Here is a 25,376-nt window from a genome sequence, read left to right as displayed (position 1 = left end):
ATACTCTCTAGTTTAAACCATGTCGTTACAAACGGCAAGATTTCATTCTTTTTTTAATGTCTGAAAAATATGCCATTGTATGTTTATATATCTATATATCTATATCTATACCATATCTTCTTTATCCATTCATCAATCAGTGGACACTGGACTGCTTCCATATTCTGGCTATTGTAAATAATGCCACTATAGACATAGGGGTGCATGTATCCCTTTAGTGTTTTGGTATTTTTGGGTAAATACTCAGTAGTGTGATTCCTGGATTCTAGGGTATTTCCTTTTTTAACTTTTTAAAGAAACTCTATACTGTTTTCCAGAGTGGCTGTACCCAGTTTGCATTCCCACCAACAGTGCAAGAGGGTTCCCCTTTCTCTACATCCTCACCAACACCTGTTGTTTCTTGTGTTGTTGATTTTAGCCATACTGACAGGTGTGAGGTGGTATCTCCTTGTAGTTTTGATTTGCATTCCCTGAGGATGAGTGATGATGAACATCTTTTCATGTGTCTGGGGGCCATCTGTATGTCTTCTTTGGAGAAATATTTGTTCATGTCTTCTGCCCATTTTTAAATTGGTTCATTCTTTGGTTGTTGAGTTTTAATAAGGTCTTTATATATTTTGGATATGAAATCTTTATTGGATATGTCATTGGCAGACATATTCTCCCATTTCATAGTCTGCCTTTAGTTATGTTGATTATTTCCTTTGTTGTGCAAAGCTTTTTATTTTGATATAATTCCATTAGTTTTTATTTGCTTTTGTATCCCTTGCCTTAGGAGACATCTAGAAAAAAGTTACTAAGGCTGATGTCAAAAGGGTTACTGCCTGTGTTCTGTTTCAGGATTTTTATAGTTTCAGATCGTATATTTATGTCTTTAATTAATTTTGAATTTATTTTTGTGTATAGTGTAATAAAGTGGTTTAGTTTTTTTTTCTTTTGCACATTGCTATCCAGTTTTAAAGAGGGAAATTTTAAAAATAAATGTTTTATAATGAAATAAGATCAATTTCATTTGATTTTGAATGTAAGATTACGTATTCATTTTTAATCTCTTCAACTAAGGTAAAGATCTTTTAAAATATTTCTTGAGCCTGAGTCTGTAGGAGCTTCCCATCCTCTTGGTTGCATTATATAAAGTAAAATGTTCAATTTCTAATTTCAGTTTCATTAATGTGGAACGAAAACTTAGACATGTGAAATGATTTATTTTATTTAAAGATTTTATTTAGTTATTCATGAGAGACACGGAGGGAGAGGCAGGCTCCTTGCTGGGAGCCCGAGGTGGAACTGGATCCCGGGATTTTGGGATCATGCCCAGAGCCAAAGGCAGAAGCTCAACCACTGAACCACCCAAACCTATTTAAATGCAGACTCCTTCTTCATTGTTACAGTCTCCTCCCAGTTTTACAGCTATACTGCCCTAATTTGAAAGCACATCTCCATTGAGAGTATGTCTCATTTCACTGAGCCTTTCTAAAGCATCGATCTTAGGAAAAAATGGTCTTTCCTACTCCTATTTCAGTTTATTTAAAGTGTGTGATTATATATTAACTAATGCAACTGATATAAACAGGTTTGGAAAGAAACACAGCTGATTCCTGGTAAACACTGAATTCAGTTAAAGGGGATGCATGCCCCTGTGCATTCTAGAGAGTTCTCAGTGAGCTTGAAGCATTCAACTGAGGTTATTAGTCAGTATGTATCACAGAGCATGATGGAGAATGCATTTAGTATAGCACATTAGTTAAGGGAAGATCAAGAGAGCTTCTATCAGAGGCAAGATGTACAGCTCTACCTCCTCACCCCTCAAAAATAAGGATTTTGAGTCCTAAGACATATTAACCCAGAGCCTCTCACACTTTCATACAAATCACCTGGGAATCTTGTTAAAATGCAGATTCTCAATTAGTAGGTCCGGAACAGGGACTGACATTCTGCATTTCTACAAGATCCCAGGTGATGTCTGTGCTGCTTGTCTGTGGACCACACTTCAAATAGCAAGATATTAACCACTGCTGTTAGGACCTATAAAAGAGGAGGGGGTTCATCCTGAAACGAAAAGCAAAAAGGATGATGCTAACAGTGAATCTCGAAGGAAATATTGACTTTCTTAATGTTTTTCTCTCTTTTGAAAAATTAGAAGTCCAGAGAATATAGGATTTATCTAAGTACAGAGCAGGATCCTAATGTGAGAGAGGAAATGATTTCAAACTGAGAATACAGCAAGAGGAAAGTAGTTTGTAAATACATTTTATTAGGCATCAAAGCAAACGTCCTTTGCTTACAGGAAACAAGTTGAACCTTTATACTCAGACACTTTCACCACTGCCAGCACCAGCAAATTTCCAGTCCTCTAAGGACTCAGACACATTCTCTGGGAAAAGGGGTGGCCTGAAGCTGCAAGCTTCTCTTTTTCTATTCTGGTCTTGAATCACTAAGAATCCTCCCACCCTACCTCAGCGCACACACACACACACACACACTTTGGCTTGCTTTTTGAAACAATTTTTGAATTTTCCTATTTTGATGCCTTTCATTTGCCCTAACTTTAAAATCAGGCCACTGCTAAAGCTTCCTTATTTCTGATACAACTGTAAAGACAAGTGACCCAGTTCTCCATAGTCTCTGGCTAGCAGGCCCAGGCTCACTTAAGAATGTGCAGTGGCAAGGCTGTGTAGTTTGCGGGTGTCTAGTTTTTCTTAGGGCTTGAGATGTCTACGAGTGAGGCTTGGAGAGCACCCATCTTTCCTACTTCTGGCTTCTGGCATGTCTCTGGAGCACAGTTCCTCCTAAGGTGAACCAAATTAGGGAGAAATAGATTTCCAGCAACCACTGATACCTGTGTGTCAAATTAGTTGGTGAAACGGGACCATAGCTGGGGTGGCTTCTATGCCCTCTGAAGTGTCTGCTTATCATGGTGCTAAGTGTATTTAAATGAATATATTGTCCAATGAAAACAAATTAAAATTACCAGCATTTCTTACAGTCTGGATAAAACACCTTAAAAATTCAAGGCATATTTTTGACACAGTGTATAAAGTAGTGACCATGGTACTTTAACACTGACCCTCCCAATTAAGAACAGAGATAAGGCTTCTGGGCAGCTTTCTGCAACAAGCCTAGCTCTCCACCTGCTAAGGGGCTAAGTGGAGATCTATAAAAATACCTCTCAAGATTGATTGGGAGTTCTTTTTCTCTTCCCCATCTCTGTCACTTATATTGATTTTTTTTAAGTTTTATTTTAAATTCCAGTTAGTTAACATGCAGTGTAATATTAGCTACAGGTGTACAGTATAGTGATTCAACACTTCCATACAACACCCAGTGCTCATCACAAGTACCCACCTTAATCCTCATCACCTGTTTACCCATCCCCCCATCCTCTCCCCTCTGGTAATCACCAGTTTGTTCTCTATAGTTAAGAATCTGCTTCTTTGTTTGCATCTCTCTTTCTCTTTTCCTCCTTTACTCATTTGTTTCTTAAATTCAAGGACACAATCAACAAAATTGAAAGGAAACCTACAGAATGGGAGAAGATATTTGCAAATGACATATCTGGAAAAGGGTTAGTATCCAAAATATATAAAGAACTTATAAAACTCAAAACCCCCAAAATGAATAATCCAATTGAAAATGGGCAGAAGACATGTATAGACATTTTTGCAAAGAGGATATACAGATGGCCAACAGACAGACAAAAAGATGCTCAAGATCACTGATCATAAGAGAAAAACAAGTATGGATGGGTCCTTGGGAGGGGACAAGAAGCAAGCTTTTTACCTTCTGTGTAGCTGGGTTCAATCTCCTCCAGTACCATCCCAACACACACACAATAGCACTGCTCCAACATTTGAACAACAGACAGTAAATGTCTTTAAGAACCAAAATGATATTGCTGACCAACAGAGCATGTTCCAAACTAGAAACCTCTGACTTTTTACTTCATTATACAGTTTCTCTGGAATCCTAATAAAACCACAGATTTTTCTTTAAATTTTTAAAAAAGATTTATTTTTTTTGAGAGAGAGTGAGAGAGCATGTGCATGCATGGTGGGGGGAGGTAGAGGGAAAAGCAGAGAGAGAATCCCAAGCAGACTCTGTGCTGAACCCAATGGGGTTCAAGCTCACAACCCTGAGATCACAACCTGAGCCAAAACCAAGAGTTGAATGCTTAACTGACTGCATCACTTAGGTGCCCATTTTCTTTAAATTTTTAAGAACCTAAGTGGGTAAAGAGATGTTTAAGGTAATTAAATCCTCATCTACTATGCTTTAGGACAATCTTATTAATTCTTAATAATGTCAGAGGTCAGATGATCGATTTGTCCTTATCTTTACATAATTTCCTCCCCAGCACTATAAGATATAATGAGTGTTGTTTTATTCTTTTAGGGTTTTTGTTATTATTAATTTTGTGATGCATAAAATCATTTTTTCTTAAAGCAGTCTGTTTCTAAAAGGCTTTAGGTTTTCTCTTTCTGAAGCACAGGAAGCATTAATGATTTAAATAATCCAGTTGCTAAAAGCTAGTTTGATTATCAAAGAAAAGTGGTTATTGATGTCTCTTATGTAGGGGCTTTAGGTTAAGTACTATTGAGTAGAATGGCAAATGAAGTCCCGGCATGAGGAAAATGAGTTGTTTTTTCTCTGTTTCCAGATGCTCTCCCTTCTTTCCTCCATCAAAATGAGGGAGTAGGGTAGGTATTTGTATAGGTTCCATTAAGTTGTGATATTCAATGATATAATAATTCTAACATGAAAAATATGTTCAGAAGCTAGGGTCTCCTATCAGGGACAGAAGAGAAGGTAAGCGTTCCACTTTTGATTTCAGCTAAGGTCATGATCTCAGGGTCATGAGATCAAGCCCTGAGTTGGACTCTATGCTGAGCATGGAGCCTGCTTAGGATTCTCTCTGCCCCTCCCCACTCATATTTCCCCCCTTCTCTTTCTGTCTTTGTCTCGAAGAAGAAGAAGAAGAAGAAGAAGAGAAGGTAGTAAAGGCACAAATAAATATTTAAATTTTAAAATGACTGAACTTACATGAGAAAAGATGGTAACATAGTAAAGCAATGAAGACCCCTGGTCTGAAACAAGGCAGACTCTGATCTGATTCTCAGCTATTTCATTTATAGTTACACAGCTTTGGGTAAGTTATTTATCTTCTAAGCCTTAATTTCTGCATCAGAAAAAATATAATACTAACAATACCTACTTCATAGTTTATTGAGTGGATTAAATGAGATAGTTTATATAAATTACTAGCACAGCACATGGACTATTGTAAATAAGAAACATTTAATTTCAAATAAAATGTTGAGTTTAGTTTGTCATAAATATAAGCAATTTTGTCTGATCATCATATCTTCCTTTGTGGAAGAACCCTCCTCACTTCTTGTGGCTGATGTCAAGCTGAGCTCTAGGTGTGGCAGGTGACTCAGACCTGGCCAAGTTGCACTACACCTACTTGGCCACATAATGATTTCAGGAATGAGATGTGACCTAGGTCAACTCCTTCATAGGAGTTTTGTGAAGCTCTCTCTTCCTCTGAGATATTGAGATCTAAGGCTTACTGTAAGTTTGGAGCTGCCCATGGCCATCTTGAGGAATCATGGAGAGAGCTACCTGAGAATGAGGGCAACACTGAGAAACACAGTGGCAAGAGGTAGAGAAAAAGAGATAAGCTCTGGTGATATAGTTTGACTTTGAGTCCAAGAGTATAAGAAGCTAGGTTTACCCAAAATTATCACTTACAAAGGCAGAGCCATTAATGTCTTGTTTACCTTAAGCGAATTCAAGTTGGGTTTCTGTTACAATCAGAGAATCTAACAAACCTATAGTTTATGAGAACCTACAAAGTAATTATAATAATAGAACTGGATATTTGCAGGAGCAGAGGCTGCTTCAAGATAAAGTCTTTTTTTCTTTTTCCAAATCATTACTTTTACATTTTAGAAATAGGGCTTCTCTTTTTATTGAAATTAGGGTTTTTTTCATGGTGGCTGAAAATTAAGTCACTGAGACACCAAAAGAGCTGAGGGAGGCCAACAAACTGGACTCCTGGAAGCAAAGGCCTGGGAAATAGCAGAAGTAACTAGAAGACTGACCATGGGTGGCTTTAGGATCGCCTATTAGGCTGCACCATCCTAGAAAGCAATCTTTGAACAAAGGTTAACATGCAAAGAACCCAAACTTTAAGTGTTATGACACAAGGGGAGAGCAAATTTTATGTCGATAGAGCAAAGTTGGGTTTTCTATACATGCTCAATGTAATCTTAATCAATGTTTACCAACTTTCTAGCTGGTAGTAAGATAAAAATTAGTGATTTACATGTCATGGGTGTGCAAGTTGAGACTCAAGAAGCTTCAGGAATACTCCCAATTGCACACATAGTTATTTGATGGTAGAGTAGGAACTGGAACCAAGATTTTCTGAGCTTTGTTCTAGTACATTTGTATATGCAATTTGTCCTCATTTAAGGTTGAATGCTGTGTCTGATAAGAACAGAAAAGGAAACTAATATCGTCTTTCTTTTAATCACTTCTCATTCTCCTAATCTTTTTTAAATTAATTAATTAATTTTTTTTTAAAGATTTTATTTATTTATTTATGAGAATGCACAGAGAGGAGAGAGAGAGAGAGGCAGAGACGCAGGCAGAGGGAGAAGCAGGCTCCATGCACCAGGAGCCCGACGTGGGATTTGATCCCGGGTCTCCAGGATCACGCCCTGGGCCAAAGGCAGGCGCCAAACCGCTGCGCCACCCAGGGATCCCTAATTAATTTTTTAAAAAAGATTTATTTATTTATTTATTTATTTATTTATTTATGATAGAGAGAGAGAGGCAGAGACACAGGAGGAGGGAGAAGCAGGCTCCATGCTGGAAGCCCAACGCAGGACCTGATCCCAGAACTCCAGGATCGTGCCCTGGGTAAAAGGCAGGCGCTAAACCACTGAGCCACCCAGGGATCCCCCTTTTTTAAAATTTAATATCGTCCTTCTTTTAATCACTTTTCATTCTCCTAATCTTTTTTTTTTTTTAATTTTATTTACTTATTCATAAGAGACACAGAGAGAGGCAGATATACAGGCAGAGGGAGAAGCAGGCTCCCTGTGGGGAGCCCGATGTGGGACTCGATCCCAGGACCCCGGGATCACGACCTGAGCTGAAGGCAGATGCTTAACCACTGAGCCACTCAGGTGTCCTCTCCTATTGTAATCTAAGGAGGAAATATCAGAAGCCAGATTTAGATAGTTCATGAAATTATTTTGTAGCCTCAAGGATTAGTAATGTGTGTGTGTACATGCACATTTGAAAACTTTATAAGATTTATTTATTCATTTATTTTAGAGAAAGAGTGTGCATGGTGGTGGGGGGGGCAGGGAGGAGCAAAGGGAGAGGGAGAGAGAAGCAGACTCCCCACTGAGTATGGAGCCCAACATAGGGTTTGATCTCAGGACCCTGAGATCACAACCTGAGCCAACATCAAGACTCAGATGCCCAACCAACTGAGCCACCGAGGGGTCCCAGCACTTGAAAAATTTTAAGAGAATTTCTCTGTACAATTACTTTCAGAAATAATATAAGCACTGTGGTGGTCTCTTATAAGCACTGTGGTGGTCTCAAGAGACTTGGTGTGTGAAAAAAATACACATACTGCAAAGTTAGGAAAAATATTGTATGATGCACCTTATGCCATAGATAATCTCTGGTCTGGTATCTAAAAGAAAGAGGAAGTCGTCATGCTAACTCCTAGAAGAACAAAATGAATAGGAAGTTGCTATGTAATTTATGACTGGCTTGAGCCTTAAGCTTTCCGGTGTTTGGATCTGAACATGGCAGCAGAGGAGGTCTAAATGGAAGCATTTATAGCATCACCAACTTCCCAGAACCATAAGCCATCCTACCCTCCACAATGACCCAGAAAAAGTCACATGTGTGGCAGAGCATCATAATTTATGGGAAGAGTATGAAGTGGAAGGTAGAGAGTCTATCCCTATTTCTATTCTCATGACGTTCAGCTGTCATCAAGAGAGGCCTAGGTCTTTTCCTGTGTAGCTGTATCCCTTCTTGATGAGATAAAACTAAGAAACATGCTTATTTGTAGGCTTATTATAAATAGAAGCACAAGGGGAGGGGATACCTTGTGCCTTCTCTTCCTTATTTAAAGGTAAGAGTCTATAAGTAAACTGCCAGGTTGATGAGTCTAGGAATTATCAAGCTTTGGCAGTTGGTTGCCTCTAGCACCATCCTTTCTTGAGAGGGGCACAGATGATCACTCAAACCAAGCTCAATATTGAATCACTGGCAGTGCTTGACTTTACTACTAATATCAGTGAGAGTAGACATTTATATAACTGCTATAGGGCAACCCGTAAGGGTGTAGAGTACAAGACCATACAAAAATATTACAGGTCCCATAGTCAGAAACCTCACCAGGAGCTATCTACTTTAGCAACATAGCCTCAGGTACAAATTTACATGCAATAATTCATATTCTACCAAATAAATCCCAGGCAAACAGAGTAATGCAAAAACACATTTCCTGCTGTCAAGAAAATTTCTGGCAAAATTAATCAACCATTCATCCATTCAGGCTCTTTGCATACCCTTTTGTCAAAGAGGGAATACTAAGAGATTTCTTTTCTCTTCCACGCACTCATTTCAATGAATTGAAGAATCCATCAAGCTTGAGTTGATTTATTGAACTGTCTCTTAGCTCAGCAGTACAACTACAGCAAATGAACTGGTAACTTCTCCTAAAACCAGCAGCGATTCAATTCAACAATATCTGATTTCTTTAACTCTTTGTAATTCCAGATTTAACTTATTCTTGCATTTTTAGCCTATGCACCTTGGTTTTCAGTGTATCTCTAAACAGTACAAACTTTAGATAAAATCTTGCACATTTACATGCACTGTTTAGTGTTCTGATGGCAGTAATCAAAGCATACAGATTTTAAGACCTCTTCCTTTAAAGGACTTTAAAAGCACATTGTTATTAGGTAGTTAAAAAACAAAAAAGATTTCTTTAAGGATCCATAGCTTTTCTCTAATGCACACTGTTGGTTCTGGTGGTTAATGTTTAATGTTAACATTGATGACCAGTCACTTTGGTTCAAAGCACTAAAGACACATAAATTTCTTGGTTTTGTATTTATTTTAACCATTCTACCAGGTGAGGAGAATCACTACAAGGAGATATTTAAGGCATAAATATCGGCGAGAAACCGAACCGATGTTTAAACACAGATTTTCTCACCAAACCTCGTCCACTCAGCCCCATGGAGCCCATTTATCACATACAAGCTTTGCATTTTTCTTTGTAAAGATATATGACCTTTGCCTATTAGATTTCATTAACGGGGCACCATACAAGGCTCCTTTGCACATGGCAGGATAGAAAGCTCAACATCCTCGCCTGAAGGATTTTCGGGAGCAAGCTCATCTTCAATCTTTGTCCCTGGGAGGCACTTTTAACACCTGCCAACCACAGCACTATCATCAGAAAAACATTTAGAGATTTATCTTCGGGCTGGTAATTATAAGAGATAATTTGTTTGGAGTATGGATAAAGTTGGTCTAGCATAAACAAACTAGAGGCTCAAATTACATGACGAACATCATTAACTATTGATTTAACCACTGCGAGTCTGCAAGCTCAGTGACACTCTCTGAATATGGCAGGTTCCTAAGTGACAACTTTGTTCTAAACCTTCCTGGGACTTGAGAGCTGTATTTCAGGGCCAATTCAGAGTCATCCTGGCTTTTGTCCTTCTCCTTCTTCCTCTGTGGGCCCAACTCTAGGTAACCTCTGTTTAGAACTCTGAACGTTAAGCATTGTAGACCATCACATTTCAGAAGGCAAGGTACTTTGCTTTGGGAAGGTATTTGTAGGGGGAAGTTGAAGTCATCATAGGTCACAGGTCACATTTTACCTTTCACAGCCCTTTGTATATGATTTCATCAGAGCCTTATAGTCACCCTTTGAAATGGGGAGAGCTGGCATCTGAGCCCATTTTATAAGGAGGCAACTGAGATATGAAGCAGCAAAGTGTTTAAAGACCTTGACCAAATGACATGAATGGACTCCTTAGGAAATTCCATTATTCTTCACTTTTTTTTTAAGATTTTTAAATTTATTTATCACAGTCACACAGAGAGAGAGAGAAAGGCAGAGATACAGGCAGAGGGAGAAGCAGGCTCCATGCACCGGGAGCCCGACGTGGGATTCAATCCCGGGTCTCCAGGATCTCGCCCTGGGCCAAAGGCAGGCGCTAAACCGCTGCGCCACTCAGGGATCCCTCCATTATTCTTATCCTCAGGAAAGACAAGTGCTTCAAAGTGCCTCAAAGAAACCAAGAGCAAAATTATCTACCTCTCTGTCTTTAAGAAGATACTTGTGGGTACAGAGCTAAGATGTGACTTTGTATATAATCCTATTTTCTGCAAAGAATACGAACTTGCAGGAATGAAATGGGGACCCACAGCTGAAGAGAAAAATCTCATGGGCAAATTTACAGAAGATAGTAAAGTAAATGCTGAAATTTCCTGGTTGGGATACTAGCTGTATTGAATACAGCTCAGTCTTTCAGTGTCTCAAAGTGAAGAATTCTAGCCTCAAGCTCTCAGTTTAAAGAGGTGTCTACTCACTAAGTAATAAGTGATACTACTAATATTCTTTAATGCCATCATTAATAATGGCAACAAAAAATTCCATGAAGTCTTTCCCAAATATAAGCCTATAATTTCTTATCAGAAATCCCTAAAAATATAATTTATTTAATTTATAATTCAGATTTTTTTATTTGGGAAAGGTAATATGATATATGATGCATGCAATGTATAATATATAAGGGCTGCCCCCCCAGACACACAAATATTTATGCAACAAACTGTATATAGTAGGATAAAGACTATAAGTACCAGGTCAGAGTTTGCTATCAAAGATTTTCAAAAACCCTAGGGTTTTTAGAGCTTTCTGGATTTCAGAATTGCAGATGAGGGATCACAGACCTGGACTATTTCTCAATAAAATGTTAAATACTGAATATCCATTGTTCAATGAAAAGAGCAGAGATCATTTCCAATTACATGCTGAGATAAATATAGAATTAAGCATTAAAAGGTCATCTAGTTGACCACCAACATGAGTCGATTCAAAGGAGAGACCCAAAGGCATTAATATAAAAGCTCATTAATATAAACTCTACTAATTAATTCAAATGGTGGGCTGCTCAAAATTTACATTTGCTTTCTCAGTGAAAACATTTAGTGGTTCCCAAATGGCAAGAAAAATGTTTTATGTAAAAACAGTTTTTTATAAAAACCTTTATATGTAATTAAACATTTTTGCAATTAATTAAAATTTTTGCATTTAACTAGGCATCTCTCTTAGCTAGTGACCAAGGTAGATGCCCAAATTTCCTCTCATTATCAGGTTATCTGTTGGCTGATTCAAGCTTTCTATGTTTCTGGAAGTTAGAAAGCTTATTTTAATTTAAAAAATAATCTCTAATTCACATTTTAGTTACTCATGTTGGCTTTTTCTGCATTTATCAAAATTAGTGAGGTTTGAACTTTATACCAAATGAATTCTTTTTCTGGAGCTGGAGCTGTGGATTTCTAGTCAAGCCTTGATGATTCAGGTTATACGCATAAAAATTTTTGAAGTAATCTATGTGCATGATCCAGGATATTCCATTCAGTATGATACATTTGCTGCTCACATACAAATATGGCCTATAGATGAATTGTAGCTATAGGTAATCGGTTTTCCATTAGTTGAGTTTTTAGATGAAATATGTTAACAGTATTAGTTCTCAGGTCCTGAGGATGACCAAAAGTTTGTCAGATAATGTGAATGAGGTAGGGAAAGTGTTCCAATAAAAAACCCAGAGATCAAACAAAACAAAACAAAACAAAAAACCCCAGAGATCAATTAAAATGTGATGCATTATAAATCTCTGCTATTGCAATTTTGGTTTAGTTGTTCTTCTACTTGTAATTTTCTTCCTCCTCTTCCACACCTGTTGAGACCCTCAGCCTGTTCTAAAACAAACTCAAATGATTTCTAGTGGGATTATTTTTATATTTGAAAGACATGACAAGATTTTTCTCTTATATGTCTAATGCATGTAATGCACAGAGATGTTCATGGTAATTCTGTAAGCTAAACTAGATATTTGATATATGCTAGAGATAGATGAGATAAATTGGAGAACATAAGCTGATCTGCCATGATTCGGGTAGATTGTTATTATAAACATAAAGAGGTTAAAGTCATATCATATGTTGTATTTAATGGTTCCTGCTCTATATAAATACAAGCCAACTGAAGTCTTTAATTTTGTGAAGTGGGTTTTGAGTTAAATGAGCTTTGTTTTACCATTTCATCGTCTTGCAAAAGCGAAGATAAATATGGAATTTTTAAAAAAGTATTAGTTCTCAACTATCACAAGGCTATGTTTTCCTTTATGTGATTCTTTGCTAAACTACAGTATTATAGTAGGGCTCTCTCCTGATGTTGCTGAGATATGCTTGGTACCATCACAAAAATAGTGTCCTGGAATAGATGCCAGCTAACAGCACCAGCTAGTCACAAACCAGAATCCAGAATCCAGAATCCAGAAAGCATATATATGAACTTAATATGCAACAAGTGTGGTATTTCAAACTCAGTGGAAAATGAACGTTTTGACTAATAAATTGTGTAAACATAATTGATACCCTTTGGAAGAATGAATGCTAAAATTCAATTCCAGATGGATTAAAGATAGAAATATAAAAACACTGGATTAAAAAAACTACTTGAAAATCAAAGAGACTATCTTATAATACTGTATTCAATAGAGCTTAAAATACTAAAATATTCCAAGACCATGAGGCAAAAGAGACATATTTGACTACATAAAATTTAAGTATTTAAGAACTGTGTGTGTGTGTGTGTGTGTGTGTGTGTGTGTGTGTTTTAAAGATTTTATTTATTCCTGAAAGACACAGAGAGGCAGAGACACAGGCAGAGGGAGAAGCAGGCTCCATGCAGGGAGCCTGAGTGGGACCCTGGGCTGAAGGTGGCGCTAAACCGCTAAGCCACCAGGGCTGCCCAAGAACTATGTGTTAACATGTCATAAACAAAGTCAAAAGATAAATAATGGACTGGGAAAATTATCTGTAGTACTGTGACAAGGAAATATTAATCTCTAACATACATAACCTTCCAAAAAATCATTAAGAAAAAAGGTAAATAACTCCATTGAAAAATGTCCAAAAGAAATAAACTTGCAATTGAGAAGAGAAAAAAAAGTAAATGGGGGATCCCTGGTTGGCTCAGCGGTTTAGCGCCTGCCTTTGGCCCAGGGTGCGATCCTGGAGTCCCGGGATCGAGTCCCGTGTCGGGCTCCCGGCATGGAGCCTGCTTATCCCTCTGCCTGTGTCTCTGCCTCTCTCTCTCTCTCTATGTCTATCATGAATAAATAAATTTTAAAAAAGTAAATAGTTAATGAATATATAAAAGGCAGTTCAATCTCACAAGAAATCAAGGAAAAATCAAATTAAGCAAAAATGAGATACCAGTTTTACTATTGGATGTCAAAATTTTAAAGAGAAAGAAAATTTAGGGCTGCTAAAGATACAGGAAAACTGTTTTTTCAAATAAAGCTGGTAAAAGTATAGATTACAACAATTTTGGAAAATAATCTGACATTATTATTAAAAATAGACATAGCTATGAGTCAATAGTAGTTTGAGAAACTATCCTATAACTACATATATAGTTAACACAGCCTTTTTTTATAGACACAAAAATTTAGAAATAGTCTGACTGTCCCTCTGTGGGGACAATCTCTCCCTGTAATAGGACAGTCATGCCCCATCCAACCATGGAAAGGAATATGATTTGATTTAAAAGACTGAGTTAGATATAGATCTTTCCTTGACATACTGGTTAGAGACCAAAAAAAGAGAAAATTATGGAATAATGTATATGGTATGATCCTACTGTTAACACTGAGAAAAGCATATATTCCATATATACATATTTCCATATATATGTCTTTATGTGATTGTGTAACATAGAATTTGTTCATTTTAATTTCACTGGGCAAGGTAATTGAGGGTGTGGGAGTGCATGTTTCTTTATATATTTCATGCCATTGCTCTTAATAAAAACAAGCATGTATATTTTGTAATTTAAAAACTAGATAAAGGGACAATGAGAGAATAATAGAAAGAACTATGAGATTGTCTTTGCTCTATACGGTGGAGTCTGGATAACATGCCCAAGTTTGTCTAAGTGCAACCAATAAGCACTTGTGGTTAGGAGAGTTAACTGAGCTGCCTTTAGCAACTCATTTGTTAAACAGTCAGTTCCTTCTGAATGAAATGCAAGTCATTATCTACCCAAACAAGAAAAAAAACTCTGCAGCTGTGTCTCCTATGCCAAGTTCAGAGCCTGTGTTATTACAGCCATTTATTCAGTTGGTAAACATCTTGTAAGACTTAAACTAGGCAAACCAAACGTTCCAAGGTCAAAGCAATAAAAGAAGTTGAAGTTAAAAGTGCTAAACGAGTGATTAGGAGAAATTCCTTCTGGAATAAAAGATGGAACACAGAAGACTTCCATTAGTGGAGAGATACCTCACTGGCAGTAGGCTTGAGAGCAAAGGTCTCAGGACTTGGAGGATTATACAGATGGGGATTTTGTGTGTGACATTGCTATGCCTATCCACAGATGTTCCTAATCACTCCTCTTGCCCGCTCAGCTTTAAAACAAAGCAGCCCCCCTACTCATCCTGCTGTAAATCTTGTATGGAATTAAATTTGAATTCGCTTAAACTGTTAGCGTAGTTTACAAAGACATATCCTAGCATTGTCATCCAAGTTCCCACAATGTTCCCTGCTTGGTGGATAGTATCTTTCTTTCTTTCCCTATATGCTACTCCTACACCCAGCATGAGCCCCTGTTTGCTTCATCCTGCTTGGGAAAGACATTCTGACTTGAGAGCTCTCACCACACATTTACCACCACTAGGCCTCATCCATGTGCAAGGGCTCCAAACCACTCTGTCTTGGATCTTGTTTGCAGAGAGCAGATCAAAGGATGCTGCCTATAATATGCCTGGATGAATCTCTTTAGTTGGTCCCTTACAGGTGGGTCAGTTTCACATAGAGGACGCTGTTCTTCTGGGGAGGTTCACAGGTCAAGCTCCAGACTCTTCCACCAGGTTACCTTCCTAAGAACCTGTAGCCATTGCTTTGGTGAGTCCTGATTTTGGCTTATAGTTCTACCTTCTAGCAAAGAGGAAAACAGTAGTAGGCACCTGTTGCTTTTTTGTCTTCTCAGCATCTTTTCTCTCTTTTTGTAAGCAGATCCCTCTCTCTGGCCACAGGAATGGGCAGGTGATCCAAGCTGAACTAATGATAATAGCTTACTCTCACTACCCCAGGTGGCAGGTAAGGGAAGAGGCATGTGTCCCTACAAGTAACAACTAATGTCCTTCTGAGCTTAGGGAGAGAAGCTCTTTGCTCTGATAGTGTCCAGAACAGTTGAGAGCCCCTATGCCCAGAAGGGGAGAATAAGAAACACTCAGAGGGAAACAAAACTAAGAGGTGGAAGACAGTCCACAACTTCATAATATGAGCCAATGAAACCTTTCCCATTCAAAAATTTTATTTATTATTTTAAAATTTATTTTTCTTTACTAGAGTCATATTGGTATTCTGTCTTTAAAACCAGAATCCTAATGAATGCAAAAGTTAGGGTCTATGGAATCTTCAATGTGCCAGGAATCATACTAGACTTTTAAACACACATTATCTCAATTTATCTTCCACAATAATTCTATTATCTTTCCCATTTTATAAGGTGAGGAGACTGAGGCTCAGCAGAGACTAGCAACTTGCCTAATGTCATACAGGTAGTCAGAAGAACTTCCCTTCAAACTCAGTTCTATCAACTACAAAGCTCTGCCCTCTGCTTTACTACACAGGTTTCCATAAAAAGGTCAGTTCTTAGATGTGGGAAGAAGATTCTTTAAGGGAAGAAAATCAACCAGTCCCCTTAAGAAATGGATTCTTGAGAGAATTCCTTTTTTTTTTTTTAATTTTTATTTATTTATGATAGTCACAGAGAGAGAGAGAGGCAAAGACACAGGCAGAGGGAGAAGCAGGCTCCATGCACCAGGAGCCCGATGTGGGATTCAATCCTAGGTCTCCAGGATCACGCCCTGGGCCAAAGACAGGCGCTAAACCGCTGCGCCACCCAGGGATCCCTTGAGGGAATTCCTAAAACAGCTGTTCTTAACAATGACAATAAACCCCTGGGTGGTGGAAGGGTAGTGGGATTGTTTGAAGACTCTTTGGTCTTCCTTAATTCCCACCCTTCTCTCTCCATACTCTTCACCTGTCTGGTGCTAGGAATGCTGGTCAATGGCCTGATTTTTCATATCACCAGGAAGGCCTTCTTCCCCTAGGATAATGAGAAGGAATCCTGATATTTGAGGAAGTACAAGTTGGCACCAGGATCATAAGTTAAGTGACCTTGTGCGCCATGCAGGGCAGGTTTACTTTCACTGGAAAAATATGGAAAGCCACTTAAGGATTTTAAGAAGGGAGCAGGGTATGGTCGGATTTGCAGTTGTTTTTTGTTTTATTTTTTTCTTCATTTGTTTTTATTTAAGTTTGATTTGCCAACATATAGTATAACACCCATTGCTCATGCCATCAAGTACCCTCCTCAGTGCCCATCACTCAGGCACCCCAACCCCCTGACCACCTCCCCTTCTGCAACCCTTTGTTTCCCAGAGTTAACAGTCTCATGATTTGTCTCCCTCTCTAATTTTTCTCACTCAGTTCCCCTCCTTTCCCTTATAGTCCCTTTCACTGTTTCTTATATTCCCCGTACGAGTGAAACTACGTGATGATTGTCCTTCTCCGACTGACTTATTACACTCAGCACAATACCCTCCAGTTCCATCCACATCAAAGCAAATGATGGGTACTCCTCCTTTCTGATGGCTGAGTAATATTCCATTGTGTATATAGACCACATCTTTTTTATCCATTCATCTGTCAAAGGGCATGATGGCTCCTTCCACAGTTTGGCTATTGTGGACATTGCTGCTATGAACACTGGGGTGCAGGTGTCCCGGCGTTTCACTACATCTGTATCTTTGGGAAATACCTAGTAGTGCAATTGCTGGGTCATAGGGTAGCTCTATTTTTAACTTCTTGAGGAACCTCCACACTTTTGAATGTGAAGGGCACTCAGATGATTTGTATTCAAGGTCGAAAGCCAGTTACATGTGGATGGCCCCACAAAAGCTCCCTACCAGGGCCACAGCTTGCAGGTTGTGCTCTGAGCCAGAGTATCCAACACCAGGGGAGATGGGCTTTGAAATCTAGTCACTCACAAAGTGACCAACTCACAAAGTCATTTTGCAGGATGGGGCTCTCAGCCAAAGGAAGGAGCCTTACCCTAATTTGCACAAAGCCACCCATGGGCTAGTTTCAGTCCTAATTGCTATATTCTAGAAAAGACAAGACAAGGCACCGAACTAAGCCAGTGGCAATAGGATTAGGGAGAAGGGGACAAGTTCACATTTGCCTCATTGAGTTTGAGGTCCTGATGTGAAAACCAAGAGAGCTGTATGATACCCTTCACAAGATATCTTTATGTGACTAGATATTAATTAAAGGCTGGATCTAAAAATACAATTTAGACATTGCTAATGCTTACCCAAAGGATAGTCTCTGCTGCAAAACGGGAAAGACACAGACGTGCATTGTTATTTACTGAGCTGTACTAGGAAGCAAGTAGAAAGTTCAAGGAAGAAATGATTAATGTTCAACAGAAGGTCCCTGCTGGATCAATTTGCCAAGCTTATTGGCTCCACACATTAGCCCACCTAAATGTAAACCCATAACATACACATAATGCAAAAGTTGAACTTTCCTCCTGCCTCCCAAATAGCCTCTTCTCATGCACTCTGCTAAACAGTCTGGATGGATACAAACAGCTGTTCTTTGCAAGAATGCTAGATATTCTTCACTGACAGATGGCAGCAACTCCCTAGGGTGTATATACACACACACACACACGCACACACATACACACACACACAGAAACCTTAGTAAGGTCAATAACACTGATATTCATCAATGGAGTTACTAAAATTTAGAGTCAGGAGAAAGGCCTGGGATTAAAAACCTAAGTTTGTGTTTCTTCTGGGCTCAATGCCAATGGATTTTATTTTGGAAAGTTGCTGTGAATAAAAATGCTTTCCATTTTATATTTTGCTTTTAAAGAGTAAGCCATCATTTGTCACAGTCAACTCAGTGATTGTTCCTTGTACTTTAGATTCTCCTCTGCCCTTGTCACAGAAAGCAGAAGAACTTTAGATCTGTGTCTCCTTGGGAAGCACACCTGAGAAATCTCTGGTGGAATGTGGCAAAACATTGGTTGTTTAAATCACCATCTTTGAAAAAGTCTCTTGTAAAAAATATTATTACTAGAAATTCTTACCGATCCCTCCAGACTCCAGCCCAAATGAATAACTAAATAGATTTGGCTAGATAGTCAAGAAAATACGAATATCCAGATCATATTCTTTACAAAACTCAATTAATCAAAAAAATAGTGGTGGTTTTTGATACAGTGGACTTTTCTCCTACTCAAGTGAAATGTAGAGAGCTATCAAATCAAGACCTTAAGGGAAAAAAATTTTTCTCTGAAAATTTCTCTCTCAAGAGAGGTGGATTGGTTGGATTCTTCCTAGAATCATGTAAATTTAGAATTCAACTGAGAGCAAAGTTAAATGGTGAGTTTGAGATACGTCCTAAAGGCCACTTAGATCAATCACCCACACAATTATTAAATTTGTTCTACCTCATTCTGCCAAGTGGTTATGAACGCTTGTGCAGATGGGAAAGTTGTCACCAATGCAGCTGGCTCAGTCTACCTTTGGATAGGTCTACTGGACAGTTTTCCCCTTATACAGAGGTAAATTTTCTTTTTAAACCTTTTCTTATTTGCTTTGGATCTCCAAATAGAATGTTGACAACAACAAGGAAGATCTGAGTGCTTACAACAGGCAGTCATTGCTTTGAACATATAGCATGGGTTAATTTATTACTCAGAATAATCCTTTGGACAGGTTAATATCGATATTAATATCTTCCCCAATCTACAAGAGGGAGAAGACTGAGGCACAGAAAAGTTAAATAACTTTCCCAAGATCACATGCTTTAAAAGTGATAATTGAGGATTTGGAGTCAGGCATACTGACTCCAGAGTCCAATAACCAAAAGATTGGGCTGCTGAATCTTTGAGAGTGCTTGAAGAGAGTCATTGGGCCTCCTCAGAAAGTTCTAGTGAAAAAAGACAACTGTAGCTTTTGACATCATCTAACGAAACATTTAGATCCATTAATGCTAAAGAAAGTGTTACTTTAAAAAAAAAAGATTTTATTCATTTACTTGAAAGAGAGAGAGACAGCAAGAATGGGGAGGAGAGGGAGAAGCAGACTCCCTATGAGAGGGAGCCTGATGCGGGGCTCAATTCCAGGACCCTGGGATCATGACCTGAGCCAAAGGGAGACGCTTAAGCGACTGAGCTATCCAGGCACCCCTGAAAGTGTTACTTTTTAAAAGATACGTTTTTACATATATTTCTTACTAAAGGATGCAATTAAACCGAACCTACAAAATTACATTAGAACTGAGAGCAATCTGTTTATATAAATAAACCTATGTTTGGGCAGCAACGAAATAAAAGCACTCTTTTTCTCTCTCATGAGTTAATAAGGAACTTTACAAAATAGATGATTCAAGAGTTCTCCATTCTGGATGGTTAGAAGTCCTGAGAGTTCTTTCTGAATAATGACCACCGTGCCTCTTTCTGCTCACCTCTCCCCTGAGATTTTGATCCAAATGGCAAGGGGTAGACCCAAGCACCAGTAGTGTTTTAGAGCTGCCTCAGTGATTCCAATGTGACATCAGGGTTGAGAATCATGGATCAGTGACTAGTCATGTTTCAGATTCCAAACCTATAAAAGGTCACATGGCCATTAACAGGCAAAAGATAGAATTGGAACTCGAGTGTCATGACTCAAGAATCTGGAATTGTTCCCAACATGCGCTATTGCCAGCCACTCTTCCTAATACCAAATTCCTTAAGAAAAAAAAAAAAAAAGCCAGCCTTTTGCAGTGGGAAGGATGCACATGTGAATGAATATGCAGGGAAGCTAGCTTCCCGATTGACCCAAGTTGGGACTACAGAGGACCTGCTGATCTGGCAAAGAGAAAGCAGCCTAACAGGCCAGTCCCAGACACATTACCATGACCCCTGTCAACTTTCACTCTTTTACTCATGAATTAAAATGTCCCAAGACATTCCAGCCTTACTGTTTACAGAGAAACACTCTAGCATATCCTAATGAATCGTGGACTTTTCTCTTCATGCAGGCAAACATGACCATATTTCTTTTTAAGTACTTTTAAGTAGTTCTAACAGTAACTCAGCTTCTTGCTAGATTTTAGAAACCAAACCCCTCTTGTTATTTCCTTCCATTGAATGCTTGAAGCACTATCCCAGCAGGTCATATACTTGCCTTCAATTTGACCAATTCTGTAGGACATTTCAAAAATCGATTACTTTGGTTCTTAAAATCCTGTTAAAGATTTATGTCATTCCTTCTCATTCCTTTTTTACCTCGGTATGTATCTTGCTTTATTCATTTAAGTATTTATTAGATATTTATTGAAGGCCCTCTGTATTCCCTGGCCCTGATTTATTTTTCTTCAATGCACTTTTGAAAACCTGAATTCATATTGTATGTCTAACTGTTTCCTTTGTTGTCCATCTCCCCTGCCCCCAACAGAATGTCAGCTCCAAGATGATTAGGGAACTTTGTCGCATTCATACTCTATCCCTGATACCTGAAATACTGGGGGCCCATGGTAGATGCCCAATGGATATTAAAGGAATTAACAAATGAGTGAGTGACTGACTGACTGACTGACTGAATGGATGGATGGATGGATGGATGAGAAAATGAATGGATGTGACAAATGAGAGGATGGATGGATGGATGGATGGATGGATGGATGGATGGACAGATGGGTGAGTGAATACCATGTGCCAGACTATGGCGATATAAAAAATGTGTCGAGTTTCCTGCCCACGGGAGTCTGCAGCCTTACTGCAGCTAAGCATACACAATGCGGAACCATCTTGTAGAGGTATGAACAAAGAGCACTGGGAACAGCAGGGACAGAATCTGGAAACCTCTCTGGAGAAGTCAGAGAAAACCCCCTCACAAAGCTAATACTTGTGATGCGATGCAAAGGAGGGCAGGACTCTGCGCAGTGGCCAAGCCGGGCCCGACATTTATGATGGGAAGAACAGAGAGCACAGGACAGGACTCTGAGCAGTGAGTAGACAGAAATGGAGATTTCAGAATATTCCAAACAGAGTTCATCGACAGACTGAGGCCCAACAGTGACTTCACTGTTCTGTGATGATAAAACATCCACTTTGGCTGAAACCAGATTATCTGTTGTCAAGAACAGACCTCATGAGACAGGGCTGGCTAACATACAGAGGTCATCTTTGGTTCATTTGTATTTTAATGACCTGGGATAGTTTACTTCACTTCTCTGTTTGCAGTTCCCTCAGCTGTAAAAGGAGGATAAGGAAATAGTAACGACTTCATTGAGTCACTGTAAGGAATAAGTGAATTACCCTATCTGAGGCACTAGCCAAGCCATTGGTCAGTTCTGCTAGAAGGTGCCACGTGCATTCCTAAGAAATCCCAACGCAAAATTGCACAGTGAAAACCAGAGTTCATTGGAAGAGCAGGGATGGGGCACCACTCTCAACTTCATCAGACACACTTATAAAGAGAGGAACCCAATAAAAATGGCAGCATGGTTGTGCACATATGAAGTGGTCAATAAATACTATAATAAATAGGGCACTTACCTTGAAAAACATCTGAAGTCTTGCTTCTAGAAATGGGCATTGTTGCAGCTTGAGTTCCTATATTTGAAATTGGACCAAAAGCCCTAAAATCAGACATGGATAGGTGTGGTTCATCATGGCTGTGAACACAGGTAGCAGGCAGGTGTTTGGTGTGAGTGTCTGGGTGTACATTCGTGTACACTTGTGCATTTTGTATAATTCCAACAAAGCTCTGATAAGTGCCATTTTCTCTGTCCACTCAGTGTTTCTCAAGGACAAAATTGTGCACAATCACATCTGAAGTTTGCATTGTGCTCAAAACTGGTTCCTAATATATTCTTCACATTTTCCAAACTGGCCTTATGGAACTGACCAAAAGTGTTCAATGAGGAATAGCTGTGACAGAAAATTTTAGAACTCCACAATATTATTTTAGGCATCAACCAGCTGACAACATAAATCTCTTTAACAACTTGGGAAGACTCCCTTGCCTGTACACACCCCCACCCCCAGCCTCTGAACCCAGTGAAAGTAGCTGCGGAACAAGTTGCGGTTTTGAATTTGTGTCCATTTCTTATCACTCAGTGTCCCTCAACCCAAAACAACTGAGAAACCACTTTAGAATAATATGCTAAATACAAAATGTAATTTCATTTAAAAATAATGAAATACCCCAACAACTGCTGGCTTGCTATTTCACTTATAACTTGAGCAGATACTATTGAGCTGTAGGGTAAAAGGGGTTTTAAAGAAGAGAACTCAATTTTCAAGAAAAAAAAAGGAAAGACTTCTAGAATTAACTTTTTTTTTTTAGTACATACATTGAAAAACTAAAGTTCTCAACTAATAAAAATCTTCTTTATAAGACCTGAAGTCCCATACTCCAAAATTTGAGAGGGAACTGGCTTAAGGTGTGCGGATGAGATCTGGCTAAAAAGTACTTCAAAAAATTGATCACGTTGTAGGTGCCTGGGTGGCTCAGTGGTTGAGCATCTGCTTTTGGCTCAGGGCATGATCCCGGGGTCCTGGGATTGAGTCCCACATCAGGTTCCCTGCATGAAGCCTGCTTCTCCCTCTGCTTGTGTCTCTGCCTCTTTCTCTGTCTCTCATGAATAAATCAACCAAATCTTAAGAAAAAAACAAAAAAACAAAACAAACCCAGCCCCTGGAGGCTTCCCGCTTCGCTCGCCCGCCAGAGGGCGCCACTGCCCCATCCTTCCCCGCCGCTGGGGCTCCTCCAGTCTCCCCAGGCCTTTGCAGGCTCCCTCCACCCTCGAGACAGCTGCATTCTCTTTGCCGACACAGGCGGGGTTTTTGGTGTTTTTTTTTTTGTTTTGTTTTGTTTTAAAAATCTCCTTAGATATCCAATATTTTCGGCCGAGTTTACGTCCCGAGGGAGGACTCCTCAGAATCTGGCAAAGGTACTAGGAGGAGGGAAACCCAGATCGCTAAAACGTGGGAAACGCGGTACCCGCTTCTAGCGGAGGAAGGATTGCCATGGAAACAAAAGGGATGCGAGAAGGCCCTGGGGGCGTCCGGCGCTATTTCCCCCCAGTGATACTTAATCTGTGGTATCTGCAGTGTTTCTCAGGGCTGGATTAGCCCGCGCAGGCAAAGTGTGTAATCGGTATTAATCTCCCAGAATGTCCCTGCTACCGCCTATCAATCTGCATAAATGCTACCACAAAACTTTAGGAAGAAATGCTATTCAGAGCAAATGATGCATCAAATTCAAACAGGCCATCAAGATTGCTAATGGATTTTAATAGCAGCTATTACAGCATAATAGTATTTTCCCAACAGCTGTTTGTTGATACAATTCTCAGTTTACAGGACCTTTATGTCCAATCCCAGGAGATGGCCCACCATTCATTTATAATCATTTGATTCCACCTACAAACAAATGCTACTTTATTTGCATTTGGAGGCTGTGAATGGTCTGTAGATTTGACCCACTCCCACCTCATTCAACGAAACCAGCAGCGAATATTACAGAGTAATTAATATTTAGATGTACTAACTACTGCCAGAATAAATACTGTCAACTGGTGAACTCAAAGAGGTTTTTTTATTGATTGCTTGGCTACAATTCTAATGATGCTAATTGTCAAAAACTGCCTTTTATTCTTATGTCAATGAGTAATGGCCTCAATCAGAATTAAGACTGAAATTTTTGAAACTAAAGGACACATAAACCATCCTGAGTTTTTCTGCTGGAGATGACTTATATTCAAGAATGCCACTAAATCGCAGCCAGAGGGAAGCCCTTGTTCGGCAGCAATAATTGTGATAAGAATCGAGGTGAGGGAGAATGTATCTGGGAAACTTAAAGCTTTGTTTCTTGTGGAATGATCGAGAGATTATGGCATTGAAAATAAATATTAGTTCACGAGTTCACAAAGAATCACCTAAGGAATGCGTTTAAAATGTGAATCCCTGGCTCCTGCCCCAGAGGTTTGAGGCTGGGCCCAAGAATTCACATTTTAACAAGAACTCCAGGGGATTCTGGTGCCAGTTATCCTCGGACCACAGTTTGAGAAAAGCTGGGGGAAAAAAAGCACCAGGTTATAAGACTAATTTATCTCCAGAGTCTTAATGCAGCTTTGGGCTTTAATGATTTCAGAAGTAAATGTTTTAAAAAGCACATAAAACATCGTGTGAAAGTTTATTTTATTACTTTTATGCTTACTTAGTTCTGCAGTTTTGAAAAAAAATAGTTTTTAATTATAGATCTTTTTCCTTCAAGGTAGTATGTACAAATTTCAATCAGGAGATTATTTTTTAAAAGATTTTATTTATTTATTCACGAGAGACACAGAGAGAGGAGAGACACAGGCAGAGAGAGGAAGAGAAAACAGGCTCCATGCAGGGAGCCCGATGTGGGACTCCATCCTGGAACCCCAGGATCACACCCCGGGCCGAAGGTGGCGCTAAACTGCTGAGCCATCCGGGTTCCCCAATCAGGAGATTAAATGCCATCCTTATGCTCAAAATTGAATTGAATCTCCCCAATCAGGAGATTAAATGAAAATATAAAGCTTCAAGATTACTCAATGTTTACAAAACTACATAGGTGTAAAAGAAAGGAAAATAATTGTACTTCCAAATGTAGCTCTTTAAGTTGATAGAATTTATGCTTCTCACACCATTAATATGTATAACTGTACCAAAGCTTTGGGGGCAAACTGTATGGAACTTCTCTACATGCTGGTTTGATGAAACTAAGAAGCGGAACTGAACTCTCTGTCCTGTCCAGCCAGTACTGGTTTGGTTTCAGAGGAATTACATGCGTTTACAGCCTGGCAGGTGCTGGGGGTGATCCTGGATCAGTACTACAGAGAGTTGTAGAAGAATGGAGTGGGAATCACTAGGAGAAGAAATGATGGCTCTTCTGAGTCCAGGTATTTGGAAAGGATGC

General features: G+C 39.1%; 1 protein-coding gene across 5 annotated transcripts in view; it reads right to left on the bottom strand.

Moving 5' to 3' along the window:
* PRUNE2 (prune homolog 2 with BCH domain) overlaps positions 1–25,376 on the bottom strand; it is a 257,322-nt gene that overhangs the window by 101,933 nt on the left and 130,013 nt on the right. The window lies entirely within an intron of this gene.

The sequence above is a fragment of the Canis aureus genome, chromosome 1 (assembly GCF_053574225.1).
Source record: "Canis aureus isolate CA01 chromosome 1, VMU_Caureus_v.1.0, whole genome shotgun sequence".
Lineage (NCBI taxonomy): Eukaryota > Metazoa > Chordata > Mammalia > Carnivora > Canidae > Canis > Canis aureus.
This window is presented reverse-complemented; position numbering and strand designations above follow the sequence as displayed.